This window comes from Cervus elaphus, chromosome 29 (assembly GCF_910594005.1).
Source record: "Cervus elaphus chromosome 29, mCerEla1.1, whole genome shotgun sequence".
NCBI lineage: Eukaryota > Metazoa > Chordata > Mammalia > Artiodactyla > Cervidae > Cervus > Cervus elaphus.
Window position 1 is genome coordinate 62,666,446 of NC_057843.1, and position 16,850 is coordinate 62,683,295.

The 16,850-nt window shown below is 36.8% G+C and overlaps 1 pseudogene; it reads right to left on the reverse strand.

The window, feature by feature from the left end:
- The window catches only part of LOC122685921, a 64,908-nt pseudogene extending 48,402 nt beyond the window's left edge, over positions 1-16,506 (reverse strand).
- Between the last annotated feature and the right edge of the window lie 344 nt (positions 16,507-16,850).

A 16,850-nucleotide genomic window follows, 5' to 3' on the forward strand; every position in this document is an offset into this window, starting at 1 on the left:
CTCATGCATCCCACCTGGGCTGGTGATCTGTTTCACCATAGATAGTATACATGCTGTTCTTTTGAAACATCCCACCCTCACCTTCTCCCACAGAGTTCAAAAGTCTGTTCTGTATTTCTGTGTCTCTTTTTCTGTTTTGCATATAGGGTTATCGTTACCATCTTTCTAAATTCCATATATATGTGTTAGTATGCTGTAATGTTCTTTATCTTTCTGGCTTACTTCACTCTGTATAAGGGGCTCCAGTTTCATCCATCTCATTAGGACTGGTTCAAATGAATTCTTTTTGACGGCTGAGTAAAATTCCATGGTGTATATGTACCACAGCTTCCTTATCCATTCATCTGCTGATGGGCATCTAGGTTGCTTCCATGTCCTGGCTATTATAAACAGTGCTGCGATGAACATTGGGGTGCACGTGTCTCTTTCAGATCTGGTTTCCTCAGTGTGTATGCCCAGAAGTGGTATTGCTGGGTCATATGGCAGTTCTATTTCCAGTTTTTTAAGGAATCTCCACACTGTTTTCCATAGTGGCTGTACTAGTTTGCATTCCCACCAACAGTGTAAGAGGGTTCCCTTTTCTCCACAGCCTCTCCAGCATTTATTGCTTGTAGACTTTTGGATAGCAGCCATCCTGACTGGTGTGTAATGGTACCTCATTGTGGTTTTGATTTGCATTTCTCTAATAATGAGTGATGTTGAGCACCTTTTCATGTGTTTGTTAGCCATCTGTATGTCTTCTTTGGAGAAATGTCTGTTTAGTTCTCTGGCCCATTTTTTGATTGGGTCATTTATTTTTCTGGAATTGAGCTGCAGGAGTTGCTTGTATATTTTTGAGATTAATCCTTTGTCTGTTGCTTCATTTGCTATTATTTTCTCCCAATCTGACGGCTGTCTTTTCACCTTACTTATAGTTTCTTTTGTAGTGCAAAAGCTTTTAAGTTTCATTAGGTCCCATTTGTTTAGTTTTGCTTTTATTTCCAATATTCTGGGAGGTGGGTCATAGAGGATCTTGCTGTGATTTATGTCGGAGAGTGTTTTGCCTATGTTCTCCTCTAGGAGTTTTATAGTTGCTGGTCTTACATTTAGATCTTTAATCCATTTTGAGTTTATTTTTGTGTATGGTGTTAGAAAGTGTTCTAGTTTCATTCTTTTGCAAGTGGTTGACCAGTTTTCCCAGCACCACTTGTTAAAGAGGTTGTCTTTTTTCCATTGTATATCCTTGCCTCCTTTGTCAAAGATAAGGTGTCCATAGGTTCGTGGATTTATCTCTGGGCTTTCTATTCTGTTCTATTGGTCTATATTTCTGTCTTTGTGCCAGTACCACACTGTCTTGATGACTGTGGCTTTGTAGTAGAGTCTGAAGTCAGGCAGGTTGATTCCTCCAGTTCCATTCTTCTTTTTCAAGATTACTTTGGCTATTCGAGGTTTTTTGTATTTCCATACAAATTGTGAAATTCTTTGGTCTAGTTCTGTGAAAAATACCGTTGGTAGCTTGATAGGGATTGCATTGAATCTATAGATTGCTTTGGGTAGAATAGCCATTTTGACAATATTGATTCTTCCAATCCATGAACACGGTATGTTTCTCCATCTGTTTGTGTCCTCTTTGATTTCTTTCATCAGTGTTTTATAGTTTTCTATGTATAGGTCTTTTGTTTCTTTAGGTAGATATACTCCTAAGTATTTTATTCTTTTTGTTGCAATGGTGAATGGTATTGTTTCCTTAATTTCTCTTTCTGTTTTTTCATTGTTAGTATATAGGAATGCAAGGGATTTCTGTGTGTTAATTTTATATCCTGCAACTTTACTATATTCATTGATTAGTTCTAGTAATTTTCTGGTAGAGTCTTTAGGGTTTTCTATATAGAGGATCATGTCATCTGCAAACAGTGAGAGTTTCACTTCTTCTTTTCCTATCTGGATTCCTTTTACTTCTTTTTCTGCTCTGATTGCTGTGGCCAAAACTTCCAACACTATGTTGAACAGTAGTGGTGAGAGTGGGCACCCTTGTCTTGTTCCTGATTTCAGGGGAAATGCTTTCAATTTTTCACCATTGAGGGTGATGCTTGCTGTGGGTTTGTCATATATAGCTTTTATTATGTTGAGGTATGTTCCTTCTATTCCTGCTTTTTGGAGAGTTTTAATCATAAATGAGTGTTGAATTTTGTCAAAGGCTTTCTCTGCATCTATTGAGATAATCATATGGTTTTTATCTTTCAATTTGTTAATGTGGTGTATTACATTGATTGATTTGCGGATATTGAAGAATCCTTGCATTCCTGGGATAAAGCCCACTTGGTCGTGGTGTATGATTTTTTTAATATGTTGTTGGATTCTGTTTGCTAGAATTTTGTTAAGGATTTTTGCATCTATGTTCATCAGTGATATTGGCCTGTAGTTTTCTTTTTTTGTGGCATCTTTGTCAGGTTTTGGAATTAGGGTGATGGTGGCCTCATAGAATGAGTTTGGAAGTTTACCTTCTTCTGCAATTTTCTGGAAGAGTTTGAGTAAGGTAGGTGTTAGCTCTTCTCTAAATTTTTGGTAGAATTCAGCTGTGAAGCCATCTGGTCCTGGGCTTTTGTTTGCTGGAAGATTTTTGATTACAGTTTCGATTTCCTTGCCTGTGATGGGTCTGTTAAGATCTTCTATTTCTTCCTGGTTCAGTTTTGGAAAGTTATACTTTTCTAAGAATTTGTCCATTTCATCCATTTTATTGGCATAGAGCTGCTGGTAGTAGTCTCTTATGATCCTTTGTATTTCAGTGTTGTCTGTTGTGATCTCTCCATTTTCATTTCTAATTTTGTTAATTTGGTTCTTCTCTCTTTGTTTCTTAATGAGTCTTGCTAATGGTTTGTCAATTTTGTTTATTTTTTCAAAAAACCAGCTTTTAGCTTTGTTGATTTTTGCTATGGTCTCTTTAGTTTCTTTTGCATTTATTTCTGCCTTAATTTTTAAGATTTCTTTCCTTCTGCTAACCCTGGGGTTCTTCATGTCTTCCTTCTCTAATTGCTTTAGGTGTAGAGTTAGGTTATTTATTTGGCTTTTTTCTTGTTTCTTGATGTAAGCCTGTAATGCTATGAACCTTCCCCTTAGCACTGCTTTTACAGTGTCCCATAGGTTTTGGGTTGTTGTGTTTTCATTTTCATTCATTTCTATGCATATTTTGATTTCTTTTTTGATTTCTTCTATGATTTGTTGGTTATTCAGAAGCGTGTTATTTAGCCTCCAGGTGTTTGAATTTTTAACAATTTTTTTCCTGTAATTGAGATCTAATCTTACTGAACTGTGGTCAGAAAAGATGACTGGAATGATTTCAATTTTTTTGAATTTTCCAAGACTAGATTTATGGCCCAGGATGTGATCTATTCTGGAGAAGGTTCCGTGTGCACTTGAGAAAAAGGTGAAGTTGATTGTTTTGGGGTGAAATGTCCTATAGATATCAATTAGGTCTAGCTGGTCCATTGTGTCATTTAAAGTTTGTGTTTCCTTGTTAATTTTCTGTTTAGTTGATCTATCCATAGTTGTGAGTGGGGTATTAAAGTCTCCCACTATTATTGTGTTACTATTAATTTCCTCTTTCATACTCGTTAGTGTTTGCCGTACGTATTGCGGTGATCAGATAAAATAGACTTTCAAATAAAAGCTGTGAAAAGAGACAAAGAAGGACACTACATAATGACCAAAGGATCAATCAGCCTATTTTCTTAATGCATCTTTAAAATGAATTACCCGAGTGCCTGAACACATTTATACTTAAAAAAGTTTGCTGAATTGCTTCTACTTAAGTAAATATTTCATGTTACTACAGCCTTCAAATTGATTTTCAATTTAATAATATCTAGTAAAACAAAACAAGGAGTAACATAAACTGAATTAGTTTGCTCCTTATTTTTGTTGTTTGGTTTTGTTTGCTTTTTTTTTCCTTCAAGGAATTTCTTCAAAGAAAATCACGAAATTATATACATGTTTAGAAAAAGTTTTATCCATATTGTAAGACCCAGGACTTCACATGAAAAAGGTTTTATAGATAATCTTCCTCCTCTTGAAATATTTATAGTAATTGAGGACATACTTTCTGGTCAATAATATCATCTAGATAAATAATAATTTTAGTTTTCATTACTTATTTAGTACCTATGGAGTATTATATAATGCAATTTAGTCCAATTTATAGGATGAAATACAAATTTAAATAACTGAATTTGGTTTATAGTGCATCTTTATTTCTTTTAAACATAGACATATACTTTACAAGTTAAGCTTTATTAACTTTACATGGACATATCTTTTTGGAAGTAGAATATTAACTAACTAGAATAAAGGTTTAGAGATGGATATTGGCTAATATATATATTTACATATATGCATATGTTATAAAAATAACTTTTCTTTATTCTCTAAAACATCATTTCACCCTGGAAATCATTCCAATATAAGTCAGTGCTTTAAAATATATATGCTAATAAATAATGCTCAATGTGCTACAAAAATAATTTAGTTTTTTTTTTTATGAATTTCCTTTCTAGTTACCTCATTTCAGTATTTATAGATCATAGGAATGAAGTACAGGAAACTCTGAATTTTACCTTATGGAGACCTTGCATGCAGGAGCCCGGAATATCATAGCCTGCAGTGATTGCCCAAATATGAGTAAGAAAAAAAGTATGAACTTACTTGCAGAAATTCTTCCATCTTACAGCTTACAGAACATTAAAAGTTGATCTATATGTGTATATAACAAGAAAGTTTTTAATCCTGTTTCTGGACATGTGGAGAAAACCATGATTTGAAAAGATTCATGCACCGCAATGCTCATTGCAGCACTATTTACAATAACCAGGATATGGAAGCAACCTAATTGTCCATCAACAGAGAACAGATAAAGAGGATGCACATACATTCGATGGAACATTATTCAGCCATTAAAACGAGTGAAATCATGCCATTGCAGCAGCGTGGATGGGCCGAGATTCTCTTACTGAGGGAGGTCAGGCAGAGGAAGGCAAGTGTCGTATGATACATGTGGAATCTCGAGAAAAGGGTACAAATGAACTTATCTACGAAACTGTTACAGATGTAAAAAGCACAATTATCAGGGGGTAAGAAGGTGGGCAGGGATAAGTTGGGAGAAAGGGACTGACATATACACAGAGCTCTACATAAAATAGATAAGCAACAAGGACCTACTGCACTCTCCTCCACAATCCTATGGCCTATATGGGAAAAGGATCCTAAAAAGACTGGGTATGTGTATAGGTGATGATTTCACTTTGCTACACCTGAAACTGACGCAGCACTGTAAATCAACTGTACCCCAATAAAAATCAAAACATAAATTAAAAAAGGTTGGGAAACCAGATCTGAAAGAGACACATGCACCCCAATGTTCATCGCAGCACTGTTTATAATAGCCAGGACATGGAAGCAACCTAGATGCCCATCAGCAGATGAATGGATAAGGAAGCTGTGGTACATATACACCATGGAATTTTACTCAGCCGTCAAAAAGAATTCATTTGAACCAGTCCTAATGAGATGGATGAAACTGGAGCCCCTTATACAGAGTGAAGTAAGCCAGAAAGATAAAGAACATTACAGCATACTAACACATATATATGGAATTTAGAAAGGTGATAACGATAACCCTATATGCAAAACGGAAAAAGAGACACAGAAATACAGAACAGACTTTTGAACTCCGTGGGAGAAGGTGAGGGTGGGATGTTTCAAAAGAACAGCATGTATACTATCTATGGTGAAACAGATCACCAGCCCAGGTGGGATGCATGAGACAAGTGCTCGGGCCTGGTGCACTGGGAAGACCCAGAGGAATCGGGTGGAGAGGGAGATGGGAGCGGGGATCGGGATGGGGAATAAGTGTAAATCTATGGCTGATTCATATCAATGTATGACAAAACCCACTGAAATGTTGTGAAGTAATTAGCCTCCAACTAATAAAAAAATTAAAAAAAAAAAAAAAAAAGGTTAAAACCAAGGAAGCTTTTTAGAATGTACCTTTGAAATTCAGTTGTTCTATACGAATGTTTTTAGAAGAGTAAGTTTGAAGAATATGACAAGAATTTAGAGTACCAAAGCTTTTTTTTTAATTGCCAGATGGTTAAACACCTTTGTTATGAAGCTACAGTAAAGGCACTTACATGAAATGTACATGTATGTACATAAATGTACATGTATGTACATGTTTGAGGTGTAAGAAGGGGGTCTCCTCTCCGGGTTACTCTACTGCCAGTGGCTATTTCAGTCTTATGAATTCAGACAGATAATTGGTTGATGTTCTAAGCTTAGAGTTCAAAATCATCCGTGTGTCATTTTTCAAGTTTAGATTAAATCTCCCAGGATCATAGGTGATACTAGAATGAGGTTGGGAGAACGTTACATGGAGCAGACATGGAGCACAAGTACAGTGAAATGTAATTTTTCACTTGATGAAATGAAGTTGATCTAGAAAGTATGGAAGAGAGTACAAAATCATCCCAAATACCAGTGACCTAAAGTCCCTGTTAAAAGCTGGGTTTTCGCAGGATATTTAAAAAGAATCAAAGACATATGTGCACTATCACCTGTAAAATGGACAGCTGGTGGGAAGCTGCCATGTACCAGGGAGCTCAGCTCAGGGTTCTGTGACGACCCGGAGGGGTGGGGTGGGGGGCGGGGGTGGGGGAGGCTCGGAGGGCCTCCCTACGTGTGTAAATATATACAGCTGATTCACCTTGGTGTACAGCAGAAACCACCTTCACAGTGTAAACCAACTAGACTCCAGTTAAATAGCAATCATTTTATCATTTTAGTTCTTTAGCTTTTTTTTTTTTAATAAGATAGCCTCAATTTAAAATAATTGCACTAATTCAATTTCACTCATGTAAGAAAAGGCAGTTCTGTGCAACCAATCTGTCAAACACATACCACAAAATAAAACAACCAAAGAAAGTCATTAGGTTCTCCAAAGCTTCTTCCTTTCTGTTGCTCTGGTGTTTCTTCTAACACTTAATGTCTTTCTGGAGGCAAGCCTTCCATTTAGGGCGCTGCTTATGTAGGTGTCCCTATAATCCAGATGTGCATCTGTTCTTTCTTTCTCTCAATTTCCTCTGATGATAAAGCTGCTCATCTCTTACTGAGGTGATGACAGGAATGGATATTTGTAATGCACTCCGCGTTTTGTATGTCCTTCATTAAAAGCAGCTGAGTTGGTAGCTTCATGAAGGAGGATGCATTCTTCCGCATTTGTGTGTGTGCACGTGTGTGTTTGGGGAAGAGGGTTTTGTAACTGTTTTCATTCAAAAGTAAGTACTGAAAGCTTCACTCCAAATTAATATTGTCATCAGTAGTGACATGAAAATCTTGCTCATTAGTCTGTGATCCAGAGGGAAAATATTTTAATGACTCTCGGTCAATGCATCTGTGATTCTTCTGTCATTGAAAATTAAAAAAAAAAATTGATGTTTACTCTGGAATTTTATGCTTTTAAACATTATTGATGTCCAAGAAGGAAGTCAGATGTTAGAACCTTATAGCATAAACTTCAGGAATAGAAAAACTGCTGTTAATTAAATAACACAGATTTAGGACATTTAACTTTTAAGCCAAATGTATTAAGATATCATTGACATAGGACTACAACTCACCTATTTAGAGTATGTAGTTCAGTAATTTTTAGTATACTCACAGATATGTGCAATCATCTCCATGGTTAACTTTAAAACAATTTTGTCACAGCAAGAAGAAATCCCAATCCCTCCCAACCCTAAACTATCACTTACTGCATTTTTGTTAAATCTTTAAAACCTTCATGAATCAGCACTTTGATATGAATCTCCAACTCTGTCTATTATTTGTAAATCAAAAAACTTTATTTGTTGAGCAATGTTAGGTTTACAGAAATATTAAGCAGATATGCATAGAGATACCATATATTTCATTGACAATACTCCTTCCCCCTTTCCCCTGTTACTAACACCTTGCATTAGAGGCACATTTTTACAATTGATGAGCAATACTGATATATTGTGATTAATTAAATTTTGCATTAGTTCACTATTTGTGTTGTTTGTTCTATGGGTTTGAATAAATGTATAAGGACAGGTATTGGCCACTACAATCTCATACGGAATATTTTCACTGCCCTACCCTAGAAATTCCTATGATCTACCTGTTCATCACTGCATCTCTTTCCCTAATTCCTGACAACTCCTAATTTTTTTACTGTCTCCATAGTTTTGCCTTTCCAAGAATGTTGCAGAGTTGGAAGATTTTCTCTTATATTATCTTCCAGAAGTTTTATAGCTTTGTGTTTCATATTTGTGTGCGTGCATGCATGCTAAGTCACTCAGTCATGTCCGACTCTTTGTGACCCTATGGACTGAAGCCCCGTCAGGCTCCTCTGTCCATGGGAGTCTCCAGGCAAGAACACAGGAGTGGGTTGCCATGTCCTCCTCCAGGGGATCTTCCCATCCAGGGATGGAACATGTCTCTTACCTGCATTGGCAGGCAGGTTCTTTATCACTAGGGCCACCTGGGAAGCCCATTTTATATTTAGATCTATGCTTTATATTTAGGGCTTCCCTTGTGGCTCAGCTGGTAAAGAATCCACCTGCTATGCAGGAGACCTGGGTTCGATCCCTGGGTTGGGAAGATCCCCTGGAGAAGGAAAAGGCTACTCACTCCAGGATTCTGGCCTGGAGAACTCCATGAACTGCATAGTCCATGGGGTCGCAAAGAGTCGGACACAACTGAGCGACTTTCACTTTTATTTTAAGTAAAGTCTTCCCTGGTGGCTCAGATGGCAAATCATCCACCTGCAATGCAGGAGATGGAGGTTCAATCCCTGGATTGGGAAGATCCCCTGCAGAAGAAAATGGCAACCCACTCCAGGACTCTTGCCTGGAAAAATCCCATGGACGGAGGAGCCTGGTAGGACTGTAGTCCATGGGAACACAAAGAGTCAGACATGACTGAGCAAATTCATTTTTATTTTGAATGTTTCTAAAAGGTGTAAGGTTTACTTATAAATTTACTTTTTTTTCCTTTCTGCATGTAGATGTTTAGTTATTTCAGGGCCACTTGTTGAAAAAACAGTCTTTGTTCTTCATATTGCTACTGTTCCTTTGTCAGAATCAGTTTACTGTGTATGTCTGGGTCTATTTCTGGGCAGTCTGTTCAGTTCCATTGATGTATCTGTCTATTCTCATGTCCATACTACACTGTCCCAATTACTATCACTTTGTAGTAAGTCTTGATGTTGTTGTCTCCAACTTTGTTCTTCCTCTTCAAGATTGTGTCATCCATTCTGGGTTTTTATAAACTCTGGAATCAATTTGTCAATATCTGCAAAATAACTTTTGATTTTGATTGGGATTAATTAAATCTATGGGCTTCCCAGGTGACTCAGTGGTAAAGAATCTAGATCTACCTGCCAGTTCAGGAGATGCAGAAATTGTGGGTTTGATCCCTGTGTTGGGAAAATTCCATGGAGGAGGAAATGACCATCCATTCCAATATTCTTGCCTGGAAGATTCCATGGAAAGAGAAGCCTGGCAGACTATAGTCCAGGGGATTGCAACGAGTTGGGCATGACTTAGCGACTGAGACACACATATTAAATCTGTAGCTCAAATTGGGAAGAGCTGGCATCATCATAATACTTTTGGTCATCCTATACATGAACATGAGTATCCCTCCATTTATTTAAATTATTTGATTTCTTTTCTCAGAGGTTTGTAGTTTTTCCTCATTGAGGTATAGTACATATTTATATCTAAGTATTTCATTTTGGGTGCTAATGTAAATGATACTTTTTTTTAAAATTCAAAACCCAATTGTTCATTGCTCGTATACAGGAAAGCAGTTAACTTTTATATGTGAATATGTATCCTGCAACCTCGCTATAATTGCTTTAGTTCCCAAAGTTTTTTGGTTGATTCTGCAAGATTTTCTACATAGCTGATCATGCTATGTAGATCAGCTACAAAGACAGCTTTATCTCTTCCCTTTTGATTTATATATTTTTAATTGATTTTTAGTCTAATTATATTAGCTGTGAATTCTAAGACAATGTTAAAAAATGTGTTGAGAAGGGATACCCTTGCCTTGTTGTTAATCTTAGTGAGAAAGCATCTAGATTCTCACTAATAAATATTGTATTATCTGTAGGTGTATTATAAATTCTCAACATCAAGTTGCAATAGCTCCCTTGTGTTTCTAGTTTACTGAAAGCTTTTGTCATGAATAAACATTGGATTTGTCAAATCCCTTTTCTATATCTGCTAGTATCACTTTATAGTTTTTCTTTAACCTGTTTATATGATGAATTACACAAATTTGTTTTCTTGTGTTAAACCAGCTTTGTATACCTGGAATAGGCCCCACTTGTTCATGGTGTATGATTCTCTTCATACATAATTGAATTTGATTGACTAATATTTTGTTCAAGATTCTTGCAACTATATTCATTTGTCTGAATTTTTCCTTTTTTTTTATAATGCTTTGTATGCTTTTGATATTATGATAATGCTGACCTCCTAAAATGAGTTAGGAAGTATTCATTCTAGTTCTATTTTTAGAGAACAAGCATGCATTTTCCCCAAAATGTTTTGCTAAAATTCACCAGTGAACCCATGTGACCCTAGTGCTTTCTTTTTGGAAGGTTATTAATTATAGTTTCAAATCTTTTAGTATATATAGGCTGATTCAGATTGTCTATTTCTCTTTATGTTATTTTGGTGCTAGAACAACTGAATATCTACATGCCGAAAAAGTGAATTTAGAGGAAGACCTTACAGTTTTGGTATACATTAAATGGATCTCAAAATGGGTCATGGAATTCAGTGTAAAATGCTATAGGTCTTTTTTTTATTTTTAATTTTTTTATTAGTTGGAGGCTAATTACTTCACAACATTTCAGTGGGTTTTGTCATACATTGATATGAATCAGCCATAGATTTACACTTATTCCCCATCCCGATCCCCCCTCCCATCTCCCTCTCCACCCGATTCCTCTGGGTCTTCCCAGTGTACCAGGCCCGAGCACTTGTCTCATGCATCCCACCTGGGCTGGTGATCTGTTTCACCATAGATAGTATACATGCTGTTCTTTTGAAACATCCCACCCTCACCTTCTCCCACAGAGTTCAAAAGTCTGTTCTGTATTTCTGTGTCTCTTTTTCTGTTTTGCATATAGGGTTATCGTTACTATCTTTCTAAATTCCATATATATGTGTTAGTATGCTGTAATGTTCTTTATCTTTCTGGCTTACTTCACTCTGTATAATGGGCTCCAGCTTCATCCATCTCATTAGGACTGGTTCAAATGAATTCTTTTTGACGGCTGAGTAATATTCCATGGTGTATATGTACCACAGCTTCCTTATCCATTCATCTGCTGATGGGCATCTAGGTTGCTTCCATGTCCTGGCTATTATAAACAGTGCTGCGATGAACATTGGGGTGCACGTGTCTCTTTCAGATCTGGTTTCCTCAGTGTGTATGCCCAGAAGTGGTATTGCTGGGTCATATGGCAGTTCTATTTCCAGTTTTTTAAGGAATCTCCACACTGTTTTCCATAGTGGCTGTACTAGTTTGCATTCCCACCAACAGTGTAAGAGGGTTCCCTTTTCTCCACAGCCTCTCCAGCATTTATTGCTTGTAGACTTTTGGATAGCAGCCATCCTGACTGGTGTGTAATGGTACCTCATTGTGGTTTTGATTTGCATTTCTCTAATAATGAGTGATGTTGAGCACCTTTTCATGTGTTTGTTAGCCATCTGTATGTCTTCTTTGGAGAAATGTCTGTTTAGTTCTTTGGCCCATTTTTTGATTGGGTCATTTATTTTTCTGGAATTGAGCTTCAGGAGTTGCTTGTATATTTTTGAGATTAATCCTTTGTCTGTTTCTTCATTTGCTATTATTTTCTCCCAATCTGACGGCTGTCTTTTCACCTTACTTATAGTTTCCTTTGTAGTGCAAAAGATTTTAAGTTTCATTAGGTCCCAGTTGTTTAGTTTTGCTTTTATTTCCAATATTCTGGGAGGTGGGTCATAGAGGATCTTGCTGTGATTTATGTCGGAGAGTGTTTTGCCTATGTTCTCCTCTAGGAGTTTTATAGTTTCTGGTCTTACATTTAGATCTTTAATCCATTTTGAGTTTATTTTTGTGTATGGTGTTAGAAAGTGTTCTAGTTTCATTCTTTTACAAGTGGTTGACCAGTTTTCCCAGCACCACTTGTTAAAGAGGTTGTCTTTTTTCCATTGTATATCCTTGCCTCCTTTGTCAAAGATAAGGTGTCCATAGGTTCGTGGATTTATCTCTGGGCTTTCTATTCTGTTCCATTGATCTATATTTCTGTCTTTGTGCCAGTACCACACTGTCTTGATGACTGTGGCTTTGTAGTAGAGTCTGAAGTCAGGCAGGTTGATTCCTCCAGTTCCATTCTTCTTTTTCAAGATTACTTTGGCTATTCGAGGTTATTTGTATTTCCATACAAATTGTGAAATTCTTTGGTCTAGTTCTGTGAAAAATACCGTTGGTAGCTTGATAGGGATTGCATTGAATCTATAGATTGCTTTGGGTAGAATAGCCATTTTGACAATATTGATTCTTCCAATCCATGAACACGGTATGTTTCTCCATCTGTTTGTGTCCTCTTTGATTTCTTTCATCAGTGTTTTATAGTTTTCTATGTATAGGTCTTTTGTTTCTTTAGGTAGATATACTCCTAAGTATTTTATTCTTTTTGTTGCAATGGTGAATGGTATTGTTTCCTTAATTTCTCTTTCTGTTTTCTCATTGTTAGTATATAGGAATGCAAGGGATTTCTGTGTGTTAATTTTATATCCTGCAACTTTACTATATTCATTGATTAGTTCTAGTAATTTTCTGGTAGAGTCTTTAGGGTTTTCTATGGAGAGGATCATGTCATCTGCAAACAGTGAGAGTTTCACTTCTTCTTTTCCTATCTGGATTCCTTTTACTTCTTTTTCTGCTCTGATTGCTGTGGCCAAAACTTCCAACACTATGTTGAACAGTAGTGGTGAGAGTGGGCACCCTTGTCTTGTTCCTGATTTCAGGGGAAATGCTTTCAATTTTTCACCATTGAGGGTGATGCTTGCTGTGGGTTTGTCATATATAGCTTTTATTATGTTGAGGTATGTTCCTTCTATTCCTGCTTACTATAGGTCTTAATTAAAATAAAATACTTCTACTTTACAAAAGACACTGTTAATAGAATGAAAAGTCAAGCCATAGACTGGGAAAAATATTTGTAAAAAGATATCTGATAAAAGACTGATTCCTATAATATACAAACAATTCTTATAACTGAACAATAGAAAAACAATTAAAAATGGACAAAGATCTTAAGATACACTTCCCCAAGGCAGATATACAGATAGCAAGTAAGAGTGTGAAAAAATGCTTAGCGTCATTCACCATTCAGTTCAGTTCAGTCGCTCAGTCCTGTCAGACTCTTTGCGACCCCATGAACCGCAGCACGCCAGGCCTCCCTGTCCATCACCAACTCCCGGAGTTTACTCAAACTCATGTCCATGAGTTGGTGATGCCATCCAGCCATCTCATCTTCTGTCATCCCCTTCTCCTCCTGCCCCCAATCCCTCCCAGCATCTTTTCCAATGAGTCAACTCTTCTCATGAGGTGGCCAATGAACACCCAAGACTGATCTCCTTTAGGATGGACTGGTTGGAGCTCCTTGCAGTCCAAGGGACTCTCAAGAGTCTTCTCCAACACCACTGTTCAAAAGCATCAATTCCAAATACTAGCATCTAGTGGAAAAATCTTGCTGCTTCTTTGACAAACCTCCAGGTAGGAATATTGAATTTGGAACTTCCACTGATGCTACTGAGTCTTTCAGCCCACTGTGATTCTTGTGGAACCTCGGGAGGTGTAACAGACATAGGGGTCATAGCAGGGTGATGGCAGATCCTGAATCATCTAAAAAGTTTTAGTATCCATGATTAGGCATGTTAGGCAAGTAATTCTACTCAGAATTGAAATATATTTTTTGAAATAATTTTTAATAAAGTTAAAAAAAATAGCATAAATTCTTTGGTGCTCAGCTTTCTTCACAGTCCAACTCTCACATCCATGCATGACCACTGGAAAAACCATAGCCTTGACTAGATGGATCTTTGTTGGCAAAGTAATGTCTCTGCTTTTTAATATGCTATCTAGTTTGGTCATAGCTTTCCTTCCAAGGAGTAAGTGTCTTTTAATTTCATGGCTGCAATCACGTCTGCAGTGATGTTGGAGCCCCCCAAAAATAAAATCTGACACGGCTTCCACTGTTTCCCCATCTATTTGCCATGAAGTGATGGGACCAGATGCCATGATCTTAGTTTTCTGAATGTTGAGCTTTAAGTCAACTTTTTCACTCCCCTCTTTCACTTTCATCAAGAGACTTTTTAGTTCCTCTTCACTTTCTGCCATAAGGGTGGGGTCATCTGCATATCTGAGGTTATTGATATTTCTCCTGGCAATCTTGATTCCAGCTTGTGCTTCTTCCAGCCCAGTACACCTTCTCACGATGTACTCTGCATATAAGTTAAATAAGCAGGGTGAAAATATACAGCCTTGATGTACTCCTTTTCCTATTTGGAACCAGTCTGTTGTTCCATGTCCAGATCTAACTGTTGCTTCCTGACCTGCATGTAGGTTTCTCAAGAGGTGGGTCAGGTGGTCTGGTTAGAAAATCATAAATTAAATCAGCGATGATGTACTACTGCATACACTTTAGAAAGATATAAAATCCAAATACTGCCAACACTAAATACTGATGAGGATGTGGAGCAACATAAATGCTTATTCCTCACTTGTGAAAATACAAGATGGCACAGTCACTTTGGAAGACAATTTAATAGTTTCTTACAACATATTCATACTCTTAACATATAATCCAGCAATTATACTCCTTCATATGTGCACAAATGAGTTGAAAACTCATGTTCACATGAAAACCTGCACATGCATATTTATAGAAACTTTATTCATAATTGCTGAAACTTGGAAGCAATTATGATGTCCTCAATAGGTTTATTCTGGACAATAAAATAATAGTAGCCATTGAAAGAAACAAGCTATTGAACCACAAAAAGATGTGAAGAACCTTAAAAGCATATTGCAAAGTAAGAAACCATCTTATAAGACTGCATACTACATGATTTCAACTATGTGACATTCTAGAAAAGGCAAAATTATGGAGACAGTTTAAAGATCAGTTGTTGCCAGGGGTTAGAGGTGAAGAAGGGATGAATAGGTGAAACAAAGGGGGTTTTAAGTGAATAGAACTACTTCTTACATATAGGGGTGGATTATATCATTATACTTTTCTTAAGCCTATAGTATGTGGAGCACAAAGAGTGAACTCTAAAGTATGGACTTTAGTTAATAATAATGTATTAATATTAGTTCATCAATTGCAATGTATCTCATATATATATATATTTATATATATACATACAAAAGTACTGTGGTTTCAGACTGTGAATTTAAAATCATTGTAACTGAGCTCAAACCCATCTTATTAATCAAAATAGGAACCATTACAATCAGAACATATTTGCGAATGAAAAATAAGTTTATTTACTCCTGTAGCATAAAAATCTGTGCTTCAGGATTCTACAAAACTCTTGGAAAGCATTTTCTGCATCCTGTGGAAGGGTTTTCCCTGCAAAAAGTTGTCTAGATACTTGAAGAAGTGCTAGTCAATTGTCTAGATGGTTGAAGAAGCTATAGTCAGTTGGTGAGAGGTCGGGCGAATGTGACTAATGAGGCAAACCCAGTTTGTTCAGCTCCTGAAGCATCGGTTGGGTGTGCAATGTGCAGTCAGGCGATGTTGCGGAGAAGAATTGGGCCCTTTGTGTTGATCAGTGCCCGCTGCAGGTGTTGCAGTTTTCAGTGCATCTCACTGATTTGCTGAGCATGCATCTCAGATACGATGGTTTCACCAGGATTCGGAAAACTGTAGGGAGTCAGATGGACAGCAGACCACCAAACAGTGACCATAGCCTTTTTTGGGTGCAAATTTGCTTTGAAAAGTGCTTTGGAGCTTCTTTGTGGTCCAACCACTGAGCTGGTCATTGCTGGTTGCCATATACAATCCACTTTTCATCACACATCACAATCCGATTGAGAAATGGTTCATTGTTGTGCAGAATAAGAGAAAATGACACTTCAAAATGACAATTTTTTTTCATTTATTTTTATTAGTTGGAGGCTAATTACTTTACAATATTGACAATTTTTTATATTTTCGATCAGCTCATGAGGCTTTTTCATCTTTCCAGTTTGCTTCAAATGCCTAACGACCATAGAATGGTTGATGTTGTGCTGTTCGGCAACTTCTTGTGTAGTTGTAAGAAGACCAGCTTCAATGATGGCTCTCAGTTGGTTGTTGTCAACTTCCAATGGCCAGCCACTATGCTCCTCACCTTCAAGGCTCTTGTTTCCTTCGAAAAACTTCCCGAACCACCGCTGCATTACACGTCTGTTAGAAATTCCTGGGACAAGTGAGTCACTGATGTTGTCAGTTGTCTCCACTGTTTCATGACCCAGTTTGAATTAGAATAAGAAAATTGCTCAAATTTACTTTCTGTCTAATATCATGTCCATAGTCTAAAATAATATAAAATAAACATCAAGTAATAAGTAATTAGCAAAAAAAATAAAGAATGATACATGCATTAAAATGATGTATAACATAACCACATTTACTTAAGAATGTGTTCCAATATCAACTGGCAAATTTCAACAGTGCAAAACTGCAGTTATGTTTGAACCAACTTAAATATATAGTATTTCTTGTATATATGTTTTCTTTATAG